The following is a 14578-nucleotide window of genomic DNA, read 5'->3' on the forward strand; positions in this document are numbered from 1 at the left end:
TAAAAGTGTTGGTATTTTAAGATTTGCTGGTGTGACTGAGAATTCGATGCTCGGAAATTTTAATAAAGTAGGGACATGGGCATTACGTCACTCTAGAATGCTATGCCATCGCCAAGGAATGCGATGACGTCATGTTCCCGTAATGGCTCATTCGTCACCACTCGCCCTTTTCCGTCGCCTGCAATATGACATGGACTATGGGAGACAATACCCATAGAGTGAACACATGGGCAAATATGACAAACCAGAATGCACGTATGACTTCAAGTACTTCGGTCAAAGAACCCTTCAGTAATAATTTTGATTTTACATACATGTATGTCATGCATTTAAAAAACATACCCAAGATAGAGTTAAATGTGTTGAATCATACTGTATAATAGCACAAGTCCCGAGGTGTTTCTATGGATGTTTTGGGGAAATAAACATGAATCACTGCCCAACGAGTTGACAATTCTTGAAAAATTCGCTTGCAAACCCAGTCGCAGTGTGTGTGCGTGCGTGCGTGCGTGCGTGCATGTGTGTGTGTGTGTGTGTGCGTGTCTGCTTGTACTAGTACGGAATGAAGCTGACTTAATAGTGCTAGCGCACTGAGATACCATGCAACAGTTTAACACAAACCCCAGTCAAACACAGTGTACTGACTCGGAGCCGACCAGTCCTTCTGTTAGCCCCTTAATGCCGAGCGCCAGACAGGGTGAGGAGAAGCATCATCGTATAACGTCTTTTGGTATGACGCAGCCGGGGATCGAACTCGTGAACTTCAGCTCTCCGGGCAGAGGCTCCACCACTGGACCACGGAGGCGGTCCATTAATATACAGAGCACGGGACAGACAAACCGGTGGTTCATGATCAGGTAATGTCAGACACGATGAAGCACAATGAACAAAGTGATGGCGTATCGTCGCCCAATTCAAATTAGACCCCCGACATGTAACGAGGTAGGTACAACATGACCTGGGTTCAATACAGGGCAGTCGGGTATAACTTAACATTCACCAGGATAACGGAGTTTGATATAAATTATGATTTGTACTGTACCTAAGATTTAGTCGAACACATATGTCTGTCTTTTGATCTTGATGCGATTTCAGTATTTTGAAATTAGAACGGGCGTATATTCCAGGGTCACCACATGGGTAAATATTGAAAATCATATGAAATATTTATTGAAACTGAAACCGAAAAAAAAAGATTTAAAGGTTTGAGATAACTGTCCTTCGCTTCGAGTCCCACCTAAAATATCATAATTTGATTTTTATTACAATTGATACTATTTATTCTGAGGGTAACCATTTTTAAAATATTGAAATAAAAACCTTCAGAAGTCATTTAAAAGCTCGAAACAACTTCTACTGTCCATCGACCTGACCCCTATTCGTGTGTTCTAATTGGATTTGTACATATCCTTCCTGTGGATACCTGCCAGCGGCTGCGTGCAAAATAAGACAGCCACTTAGTGTCATTGAAGGGAGAGGCCCTCCCACATCGACGGCTGGCATTAAAGATCATTGATTCTACATTTTGGTCTGGCTTTAATGAGTCGTTCAGCAGAGGACATACAATACCAGCCATTGCTAGTCATCTTTTGACATTTCAATCCAAACATTTTTTTTTGTATGTGGAAATAATGTATTTATGTCAACTTTGAATTGGAGCGTCTGATCAGCTATCTCTGGAATGGATTACTGTCCTATACATCCCCGAGCGGCTGAAGTAATGTTGTATCAAATGTATTTCGTCACTTACAAATCACCAGTAAAACTACAGCTAAAGCGACGATTACAACTGCACCTTCAAGATGCAAACTACGGTGACGTGTATAACTGCAGCTGTTTCTGCACTGACAACAGCTGCATGTTTAACGTCAGCTACAACTTCGATTACGACTTATACGACGACCACAACTTTTACCTCATCTACGGAAACAGCTAACCATACAACTACAACTGTATTCAGATATAACCCCTTACAGATCTGCAGCAACTCAGGGGGTGACTAACGAGATCGGGTATCATGCTCACTGACTTGGTTGATTCATGTCATCATATTCTAATTGCGTAGATCGATGCTTATGATGTCAATCAGTGGATTGTCGAGACTTGATCATTTACAGACCGCAAACAAGCAAAATACAACCAGCATAAGTCAATTGGAAACATTGTTCCAGCATGCCATAAAACAGAGTCTCCGTTTCCGAAAGTGTTTATGCAATCGGAAAACACCAGCGAAGTGGAATTAAATATACCTCGGATTTTAGGGTAAATAAATCGAAGAGGATGCAGCCACGTTGTTCCTCGCCATGGTTTATTGGTGGTTGTACCATCAACAACGACCAATGACTCGTGCTTATAATTCAACGTACTTACTGATAAAGCAACTCAATATTTCCGAATAACGCTTTACATTGTAATGGTGTTAATCCAGACATAAACCTCAATGGAAATCTTCAGGTGGGCACAATAACGGGGTTCGCATACTCTTCACACGGGTTGTGACAATTGTACTAGTTCTCTCTATCTGAAGCTATATGGAGTCAGACTAAATGACATGATTGATGCTTTCATTCAAACTGGTTGCATTTAAATAGGACCGCCTCTGTGGTCAAGTGGATAGAGCGTCTGCCCGGAGAGTGGAAGATCGGTGTTTAGATCCCCTGGCGGCGTCATTTCCAATCCACGTACGTTACAAGATGGCGTTCGGTTTCCTGGGCTTAAGTTGATAACACAAGGACAGGTAACTTGGCTTATTGTAACTTGCAACAATACACAACAACCTGTTGACAGGTGACAGTAACAACAAGCAACAAATCAGATAATTACCAAAGGTGAGTTAAACTGGAAAAAAAAATAAGTGAACATTTAAAATATCAGACTACGAGACTACGAACACTTTATAAAACACCCAGCTGCTGGCGCTTGGTAGCAACAATTTTATGTGAAACAGTATACTGTCCACTTGTTTAATGCAACTACGGACTGTGGTTTAGTTGAGTATTTATTTTTAAAACTCAGTTAGCTAAAGACTCTAGTGAGACCTGATACATAAATAAGGCTTAGTCTGAGGTTCACGGCGAACAGTGGCGTCTTTACCCCCTCGGCCACCTGCAGACCAATTCGATTTGAAAGGACATGAACAGAATCCTATTAAAACATTGGTCTGTAAGTCTTTCCAGGCAACTGCACTTGGAAGCATTCAGTTTTGACAACTTCTGAAAGTCATGGGCATTATTTTCTCGTGTATCTCCGTATCAGCACTTTGTCACAAAGTTATCTTCTGTAGATAGTTTGTTGACCTAAAGTTATTGATTTCTTAACTTTGTTTTCCTCTACGAGCTCATTTTGAATATGAGTTTCATGTTGGTCTTGTCATCGGACAGTGAAACTATGTTTGTCTAACGTTAGCAAGAGCATGTATGTCTGACATTAGTAAAAGCATGTATGTCTGACGTTAGCAAGAGCATGTATGTCTGACGTTAGCAAGAGCATGTATGTCTGACGTTAGTAAGAGCAGGTATGTCTGATGTCAGTAAGCTCATGTTTGTTTGACATCAGTAAGGGCGTTTGTCCGACGTCAGTGAAAATATGTATGTCTGACGTCCGTAAGAGCATGTATATCTGACGTCCGTAAGAGCATGTATGTCAGACGTCACTAAAAGCATGTGTCTGACGTCAGTAAGAGCATGCATTTCTGACGTCAGTAAGAGCATGAATGTCTGACATCAGTACGAGCATATGTGTCTATCGTCAGTAAGAGCTTAGATGTCTGACGTCAGTAAGACATGTTTGTTTGACGACAGTAAGGGCGTGTTTTTCTGACGTCAGTAAGGGCATGTTTGTCTGACGTCAGTAAAAATATGTATGTCTGACGGCAGTAAGAGCATGTATATCAGACGTCATTAAGAGCATGTGTGTCTGACGTCCAAAAGGGCATGTGTGTCTGACGTTAGTAGGAGCATGTTTGTCTGACGTCAGTAAGAGCATGTGTGTCTGATGCCAGAAAGAGCATGTATATATGACGTCAGTAAGAGCATGTATGTCTAAGGTCAGTAAGAGCATGCATCTGAGGTCCGGTCCCTATCATTTTACTCTGATCCATGAGGGCATTTCAGTAAAGCTTGGATGCATCAGGCTGGCGTATCACTAAACTGCTGATTCAGATGTCGACTAAAGACCTTGGTTCTGCAGAGAGATACAACTCCCATTCTTCATCTGCTGCAGGAACCTGACGTTCAATCAACTAAAAGTCAATCACAATAGTGAATCATGAGATCACATTGGTAAACCGATATTTAACGACAGAATGAGGTTTGCCCCGACAATCGATGTTTTCTTTGCATCAGTCTGATTTTGTTCACACGATGAGTGGATTTTAGTGAAGATCAGACCTGTCAGGTTCCCAACTCACTAAACAGATATCTGTGGCAGCGAGACTCGATTCCATCCAGAAATCAGTTTCTCTCAAATCCTTTTTTCATTGTTTTTAGTGAATCTTTGATATTGATCATGAGCCTATATTAGTCATCATATTATAAGTGTTATGCTCTATATGGCAAGATATTATGCAACAAAGACGCCTCTTTTAAGAACATGATAACACTAGATAATACCATGTCATGTAATGACCCTTTAATTTGACTTGATAAAAATAACTGTTTTCATGTTCAAATGTTTATGGTAAGGCAGAATGTATTTAAAAAGTTATAAAGCCTGGTTGACAAACCGTGGTATAACAGGATCTGCTTCCATGTACACAGACGGATATAAAGATAATAAGAGAGAGCTAATATATATACTAGATTTATGGAAAGGCAAATACTTTGTTTACTTGTTAGTGAGTACTTTCGGTGGTTTAACGCCGATTTGAACAGTATTCCGGCTAGGTCATAGCGTGATAGCTTAATGAGAGGCAAGCCCGAAGTGATGCAGGTCTCAGATGTTGGTTTATTTGTATTTATTAGGGTTTTATAATGAAGTTATTATTTCCCATTTATTATATTTTTTTTTAAAAACTACTGAGTTCTTTGGTGATGGAATTCGTGCACAATAAATGCCGTCAGCCAAACGTATGAAACTGTTGAAAACATTATCCGATCTCACATTCACTGACCTCTAATGAAAATATAAACCATACCATTTTGTGAGAGCGTGGAACATGAAGTAATCATATTAAGTTCTCACTGTCAGCAGTGCACTTGAAGCCCACTTCTATTGATCCAAGTCAATGATGACAGGGTCTCAGCTTCTGCCTCTTGTTTCCTTGCTGCACACATGGTCAATTAGGGATGTTCTGTTGTTTGAAGATGGATAGAATTCCGTTGTGGTTAAGTTAGATTTTTTTCCGTAGATTCCGAATATTACGAATATTTTCTTATTGAATAATAATGTTAGTTAACATATCCTGGCACTGTGATATCTGAATCTCGTAGGACACGTCATTTTCTTTACGATAAGACTGGCGCATCTTCCAGAAACCACGATTATGAACCCTGGTATTTCAGCATCCTACGTAAGGGTTTTCTGAAATAGGTAACTAAAAGCAACTAAGCCCGCCCTGTAACCATAAGGAAATATCTCCTTAAACCATATTCCATTGAGTGACAACAACTTTTTTTTAGATCTGGTTCTAATCCACAACTCACCCTAATTGTGTTTCTAGGTTTGTTAGCACCATAACCGTGCTCCTCTTTGTCCCAAAGTCATTAATCTCCAATACCTGCATCACTTTGGGATTTCCTCCAGCATTGCACTCAAAGCTCAAAGCAGCGTCAAAGCAAATGATTTCTTCTAGTGATCAGCGTGAAATATACGATAAACAGAGACCAGATATTTGTGATTGTCAAAACTTCTCTATGCACACAATCCAGGTGTAATGACTACTCCAAAGACGTCATATGCGACGCACAACAGCAGTGGTTGTGTCGTCATACTGATGTACTGATGCTGTTTGTTGCCCATGCCAAAGTTAAAGTACACCTGAAGAGGCTTTGAGAGACGATTCATCTTCAGTGCATTAAAGGAGTTTTGACAACCACAAATATCTGGGCTCTGTGTTGTCATCTTTGGATCATTTTAAATACAACACATACCATGATCATGATTTTGCTTTATTCTCGATACAGTCGGTGTACACAGTGTCATTTCTAAAATGGAAAGAGTGTTTCCTTAATTGAACAGGAACGAAATCAGGAATGTCCATAAGTCGTTTCTGCGCCAGTTTGAAGCAATCACGTTCTTTCATTGCTATTGGAAATGTTCTCTGATCAAAAGTTACGCTACTTCTTTAAAAGGAAGAACTTCTTCTGATCCAATATTTTGTTAATGATTCCATTAATCAGGTCCTTTAACGATATTGTAAATCCAAAGGGGTTGTGCGTCACTCTACTCTCGCAGTTTCTCGGGAGAGTTAGTGTCACATGTAATCAATCATGGAATCCCGTAAGATAAGGAATTAAGGAGGAAATTCATCGCAACATGTCTTTTTGGAAATCTACGTCTCTGTAAGGCATGTTGCAGTCGTATTTCAACGCCCTTCATTGAACGCCCATGTAACGCACGCCTAGATATCTTAACAGAACCGAACAGCAACTATTGCTGTATTGAGAAAAGCGTCTCTTGGTGTCGGAGGCATTGGGCGTTCTTGTCTTTTCTCAAAAGTCATGATGTAACATAGCTCTTAATGGAGGAAGGTATATGTGGTGTTCGTGGTCGATCCTATTGACTCTTTTTTATGTCTGTAGGACATCATTACCACGGGGAGGTGATGGACTTGACACCTGTTGAACGTGCATCGCTGATTGTACTAGTGCCATGTGAACATACTTTGAGAGGTTGATGAATCACAAACTATTAATACGTTAAAGCTAGAGTCTGATAAATAATTAAGCACCGTTAACTGAATATTTCCATGTGGATTAGCATTTGTTTTGTAGAATAGTATCCCCTGTTTAACTCCGATTTTAACGGTGTGTCAGTGATATCACGGTCTGTCAGCTTAATGTGGGAGGATAGCTCGAAGTGTTGTTTGATTCAAAAGCTTACCACTTCAGTCCGTTCTTACGACAAGCACTGGTGTTACTGGTGATATTAGAAACCACGCGGAGAGACAAGACAGGTAATACAGAATTCCACTCCCGAAAACCTGAAGTCTTCCACTCAAAAGGCTGCGTGTCATTCACGGTATACATGTTATAAAGAAGCGTTATATAGATGCAAGCTGCTCCTCCAGTGCTATCAGCAGATACCTTCAGCAAAGATCATACAGGATAAAGTCTGTGAGTATGTGACTTTCGACGCATTGTGGATGCATTTGATATGGATGAAGGATCTGTTTTTCCATTCTTCTTATGGCCATGTAAAACATGTGTCTTGATCGTGTAATGCCGTTTTCTTTACTTAACATGGTGTAGAGCTGGATATGTTTGGAGAAAAACCTCCCCTTTACGTCGTCAACGTGACGCCATTTGTCGTAACAGCCATCGGTCTCGTCCGGTTTGCTGTGAAAGAAAATCAGCTGGCGGTAAAGGTCTGTCATTAAGGGAAAGGTTTATATTTCGTTCATTCATGTTTGTACGAACACCTTTGACATCCAAAACCATTTCCCACCCAAGGACGCCAAGTTTGAGATGGTGCTTCATAGTCACATTGTTGATTTAGTCTTTTAACCAACCAAACTGAGGCTCCAGAATTTGTGTTGTTTAGTTTTTGATCTTCACTTAGGATCTGTCACCCAATAAAAGTGCTTGTTCCTTATGTAAATCTGAGAATATGGTGATTCAATAGACTCGAGTGATTATTCTCTGACTTAAACTATCGTTGATACATAATTTCTCTATACTTTAGGCACAATTATCAATAGCTGAGTCAGTTGTACTCGTTTAAATCCACGTTCCTCATGGCCAGTGGATTCCTGGCTCAAAATCACTGCAACAACACGAGCATGACGTCTTCGTAAGTGTTGACTACACAACTCGACTGTATCGTAAGCAACTATTTATGAATCGCTTGTATAGTGATCACACCGGGGGTAAATCCTTGGAAGACAAAGTAAAGCAATCCTAGAGATGTGTAACCCACTCTGATGTACGTATGTGCGTGTGCGTGCGTATTTGCGTATGTATAAAAACAACTTTTTACGTTGATTTGGGAATTTACAAAATGCATGATGATGATGATGACAATTAGAAAACAAACGCATCAAAATTACACAAAGTTTTTATTGATCACTGATGACTTTATATAGTTGTAATTTAATATTGGATGGTGGGCTCGGAGATGGACAATAGATGATGCAGAAGAAAATATTGCTTCCTTGGGATTTATCATGTTAATGTTTGGGCATCACAACGATTGCTTAGCTCCATCAAACTGTATGCCTTGATGTAGTTTTTGTTTGTTTGTTTGTTGTTTAGTGCCGCACTAGGCAATATTCGAGCAATATGACGTCGGCCTGTAAATTATCGAGTCTGGACCAGACAATCCAGTGACTGACATCATGCGCATCGATCTACACATTTGGGATATGATGACATGCATCAACCAAGTCAGCGATCTAGACCACCCGATCCCGTTAATGGCCTCTCACGACAAGCAAGAGATGTTCCCCGGATCTTCACAGCAATGACTTTAAATATTTTTGAAGTATCTCCTCAGCAAGACAGTTTTCCAAGGATTATTAATTTGTTTTGTGAATCATTTCATCTGATCCAGTTATGAATCAGCCATTTCGAACAAAACATCCCAAACTAATTTAAATCGTATCAATTTGTCAACGAAACACCACTGTTGTAGTTATATCGAACATCTGATATAACCAAAACGTTCCCCAAACGTCATTCTTTCGGTAGCTTGGAGTTTTCTCTCAAAGGTTATACCAATACAAACTGTTCATGTAGTTGTTCTTAAGTAAAACCTCAGTTCCTGTTAACATGTTTTTACATTAGCTGGCGACACGGGTGGCCTGTTTTCGCTGTGCAGACGTGAGTCCCTTGGACACGGCAGAATCCTATGAGTGTGGTTCGAATCAGTGTTCGCTCCAGTTATGCTTCTGGGTTTCCTCGTGGATTTCACCGAAGTGGTAGACGTCTGAGACCTGCATCACTTCGGGCCGGGCTTTCCTCCCACATTAAGCTGACACGCCGTGATATAACTGGAGTACTGTTCAAAGCTAACCTTTAAACCGGCCATAAATGACTAAACATACACCAGCATCATTTTCATGTGTCTCAGTGGCCTAATGCGGAGCAGAATATTTTCCAGTGGCCATTTCAGGATCCTCGCACTGGTCGTTTGGTCAAATCTCCCATTCAGCCCATTATGCATTCAGCCCTAGCATGTCAGGCCACAGGACCCATGAAGCTGGAATCTCAACCAAGGAATCAAGATTAGTTTCATCTCCATCCTATATACTTAATGGATGATATTTGCATGTATTTATTGGGCAAGACTCGTCAGAATGAAACTTTTGATCGAAATAAAGCAATTTTGTCTATGTTAATAATGATTTGTCATTAATCGCAGCACTTCAAAATAATGATTAAATCAAGTAATCTGTCTTTGGTAACCGTTTGAAGTCCATAACTAATTCCCAGAAAATTATTTAGGTCCACCGTTGTATTGCATCATTATACAGGACCTCCTACTGCAGTCAATACATAAGTTTTAGTGTCATGGAAGAGCAAGATTAAAATCTCCCTATACTTCAGAATCCTGTTTGAGCTCCTGTTTGTTCTATACAACCAGACACACACACGTGCATGTACGTTGCTGTATAAGTTTAATAATCTTAGACGCGACGTTAAACCCCATTTCACCTCACCTCTGGGAAACAATGATCAGACACTACATCAATCAGTTATTTCCTCAGACAGTACAGATTCAGCGTTTGTCTATATGTGCCTTATTTACGAGGTCAAAAAGTTCTAAGACTGACTAACTTTCAACCAGGGGTCATATCAAAATGAACTAATCAGTGTGGTACATTTTGTGAGTAGTTCATTGAAGTGTATTTCGTTGTTGAAGCTGCTTGTGTATTAGTGACAGCCAGTTGAACGTGACAGGGGTCCAAATGGACACAGAAATGGACAAGAATGAGTAGCGAGCAGTCATCAAGTTTCTGACTTCAGAGAAAAGTACTCCCCAAGGAATTCATGACCGCATGTCACAAGTGTATGGGAATAGTGCCCTTGGTATTCCACTGTTAAACGTTGGGCAGCAATGTTTAAGGCTAGGCGAACAAGCATTGATGATGGCCACTGTATACTGGGATGCAAAGGGTGTGATCCTTGTTGATTACTTGAAAAGTCAAAAGAGGATTACTGGTGCCTACTATGTTGATTCTATCGAGTAAAATAGGCGAGGAATGATGACTGCTGGAGTTTCTATTTCATGACAATGCTTCTTCTCACAACCCTCGACTTGCAAAGACTGCTGTGTGACATACTTGCCAGACCTGGCACAAAGTGATTTCCACCTGTTCCCTAAGCTGAAAGAACACCTTCGTTGAAAATGTTGAGACGACAACGATGCCGTGAAAGAGTTTTTCGGGGTGGCTTCAGAAAACGTTTCCCTGACTGGAATTGAAAATCTTTACTATCGATATGAGAAGTGTATTAAAAAGCAGGGCCATTATGTTGAAAAATAAAATTAAAAACACTTTCATAATTGTTGGTTTTGTTTGATAGTCTTAGAACGTTTTCACCAGCACTCGTACCAAATGGCACATGAGGTTCCACAAGAAAACATGTATTCAGAAATTGATTGCTTAGGGCTTGATCTGTTATTTTGCTTTTCTGGACAAATCATATTTTGACAAAAGTGTTCAAGATTGCATCGACATCATCATTTTCTTGTCCTCTTGTCAGCCATTTTCAATTATTCTTCGCGAAAACGTCAATACGTATAAGTTTTCTATTTGATGATGAAAGAACGATTTCTCAATTTTTATCTTGACGAAATTATAGCATCTCCTTTTTAAAATGAGTTGCACGTTGGGTTTTTAATCATACAGTGAAAGACGACAGTGGGGCCGTGTATGTCCCACGAACATATCCATACATTTGCGTTTTAACGTGAGGAGGCCAGTCTCGTTTACAAGAAGTCAGAGCCTGTCTCACCACTTCAAAGTACACAGATTGTCTGGTAAAATTACGGGCAGTGCAGGTGAGATCTAATCGTCTGTTCCTTTTACTTGATGACGAAAATAACTGATGTGAGAACAATGAGGTTATGTCATACATAGAATTCCACTCTCCTCGTGGAGCTTCTTCCTGCAATCGAATAGAACTTTCATTCCAAATTGCATCCAGGAAATGTTAAGGATTGCCGTGCGTTTCCTTTACCGCGTGTCGATCACTAACGCAGAAAATTGATACCCTAAAGTTAAATCATCCATAACATGTAACAGCAATATAAGACTGATCCTTGGAATAAACTCCTTCACGTCATCAGTCAGAATAGTACTTTCCACACACGAAGAGCGAATTTCACCGATCTGTCAGACTTCCGGCCCTCTTAAAACGGCTCATTAAACTGGCTGAGATGGTCCCACTTGATTTTGATCCAGAATAAAAAGGTTCATCTTCCTTTTTCGGTATGTTTATACTTGATTTATATGATAGATCTAATAAGAATGATTAACAATTATTTTAACTGTTAATTGTTACAGTAGTTGAACCGAGGGAAATGGTTGACCTACTGTTCAGCATTGTATCCCTACGCTAGGCAAGCATAAATCTAAGGTTTGTCATCACCATTGCGTGCGCATGTATTAAGTATTAAAGTGGTAAATGTAAGTGACCTTTGTCATTTTGTAATTTTTCTCCCATATAGAGCTGTCATGCATCACGTCAACACTGTCTTGGGGTTCACGTGGAACAATATTTACAAATTATCGGATATGGCAATCGATTATGTGAGAATGAGGAAATGTTGTTGTTTTATATGACAATAATGCTGTTTCCTAATAAATGTTTTAATACTTAAGTGGAAACTTAGTCTCAAATGCTTGACCAAAATTATATTTGAAATACAGAAATAGCGTAAAGAGGACGATAAAATACGACAGGCGTTATCGTACCGCCAAAGAACACATCGCCCCTTATTTGGGTGAAAACAGATTCCCTGTGTTTGACATGCTGCGCAATTTCAACGATCATGGTGATAGGACCGAGGCCCAGTCTGTCTGCATCTGCCTCAGTGTTTTTAATACATTGTGACTTTTCCTGGCATTTATTGTTTGGAATAGGACCAAGGGCAGCTGGTGTTATGATTGTCGTTTCACACATTCAACAAGGTATGCAATGTTGTTATTTTATAGGACAAACAGAAATGTATAACATCAGAAACAGTGTATATATAACGGCTAAGAATGACAAGATAAATATGCACGGTGCACCTATCAACCAGCCGTCACCGATGCGCCGTTAGCTTTAGGGTATAAAAAAAAGGTTGTGTTGGAAGCCATTTACAGAGCGCGTGATTTCGGCACTTTCGCTTGGACATTTATATAGTTTCAACGAATATCATGATTTTTTCTCTCTCTAAAATTCACTAAATGTGTCTTGGAAAATTTATATTCACAACAAAATCACAATCATATTTTTCACTTTACATGCCCTTTAAGGGCTTTCTCATTTTGGAAGAACTTTTGTGGTTGCCTGAAATGCTTGCCCCTAAATTGAATGTATTAGTTATAAGCATAAACAGATTTTGAGAACATGATATGAGGCTTATACGAGGGCTTTTGTAATGACAGCCTCAGACATGAACTGCACGAACATTATTTTAAAGTCTTTCTTTTTGCAGTGCACTTGAAGACCACTTCTCATGATCAGAGAGGAGGTCTGAGCTTCTGAACCTTGTTGCCTTGGACATAGAGTCAGGCAGGAGTATTAGGTTATATGAAGATGGGTGGGATTTTATTTAGAGTACTTGAAGACAGTACTTCTTTCTGCATGCAAAAACATATTGAATATATGAAAAAACGTTAAATATCAAATCCGTGTCAAAATGAAGTCTGTACCTCGCAACCTACGTCAAGGCATATCCTCTTGATTACCCTGACGTCTTGTGATTGTGTCAACTCACTGAAGATGGTATCCTTGACATCATTCGCCAGCCAGTGTCGACCACTGAAGTGGTAAAGGCTTTGAACCTGCTTGACTTTGGGCTTTCCTTTAAACGATCTAATCCGCATGTAACCAACTAGTTAAGGTTAACTGGTGTGGTCCACCTCCACAACACCTCTAAACGGAGGATGTCATAACGTTCATGTCATATGAAGCAAGATTTAATCATAAAAAATACACATGCCAGTTTTATTTGATTTTATTCAGCAACAATTCAGCTTTATCCAAGTGGCCCTTTATATCGTAATCGACACATACCGCCGGGATGGAATGAGACACAGTCAGCCTGTTTACACATTGTAACATCCTCCGTTTCTTAAAACGGTTATTAAAGGGAAAAAAATATTTTCAAAATCAAAATCAAATATCTACAAAAAGCAGTCCATTGTACAATTCCGACTGAGTCATAAGCTTATGTTCACAAATAACCATCACATAGTGATGATAAAAGGTGTTTGCGAATAGCTGAGCGTACGCTGTCGCACCAGCGGCACCCTTCCCACACACACATGCAAAGGCAAGTCAATCCTTCACCTGAAAAACACGGGAACATATGGTACAAGTCAAAATCACAGACATCATTTTTGTCACTGATGCGTCAAATTTTGGAATGTCCTCCACTTGTCTACCATAAAACTTTTTGAAAGCTTTACTGAGGCCATGAATGTTGTAACCTTCATCAAAGAACTACTAAGCAAGAGTCGTATGCTGCTCGTTGAAATCTTGGTAGAAAGTGCTTTGCGAAGGCAAGTTCACTTGAAAAATCATTGGGTACGGGGGCTGGTTCTGCTCGCAAATAACAATGATGTATTGGGTATAGTATGCTGTTAAACGCTAGTGTATTGCTGATTCCTGAAAACAGAATGATAGCATATTGATAGAATTAAACAGTTTATTCATAATCCTGCTGACGGTCTTGATATAATGTAATGTGATATTGATGGCCGGGTAACATATTATACTTGATATGATATTATGAAATAGTGCACATGAAATCTCTGCTGGCATATTAACAATCTATTGATATGATTGCATGATAGTGCCGGTATGACGGAGTCATATCCCCTGTTGATCAAACACTGGGGGTGATATTCTCATGCCCATCTGCTTTGCGGTGCTATCATGGAAAAAAATGTACATTTGACGCATTCAAATATACTTAGCAATATGATACATGTACATTTGACGCATTCAAATATACTTAGCAATATGACACTGTCGTATATGCCATGCTAAAGCTACAAGGAGTTAGGAAAGCTTATTTAGAATATATTTTATTTTCAGTCATGAATTGTATATTAAATATTGAGTAAAACCTTTGGAGGCGTGCCCTAAAATGACACAAAAGAGTACCAAACAAAACCAACCACAACAGAACACAAACCACTCCCACAACAAAACAAACAGCGCACAAAGACCATAGCAATCACAGTAAACAATAACAAATCCCC

This window comes from Haliotis cracherodii, unplaced genomic scaffold (assembly GCF_022045235.1).
Source record: "Haliotis cracherodii isolate W230 unplaced genomic scaffold, xgHalCrac1.p SCAF_38, whole genome shotgun sequence".
In the NCBI taxonomy this organism is placed as follows: Eukaryota; Metazoa; Mollusca; class Gastropoda; order Lepetellida; family Haliotidae; genus Haliotis; species Haliotis cracherodii.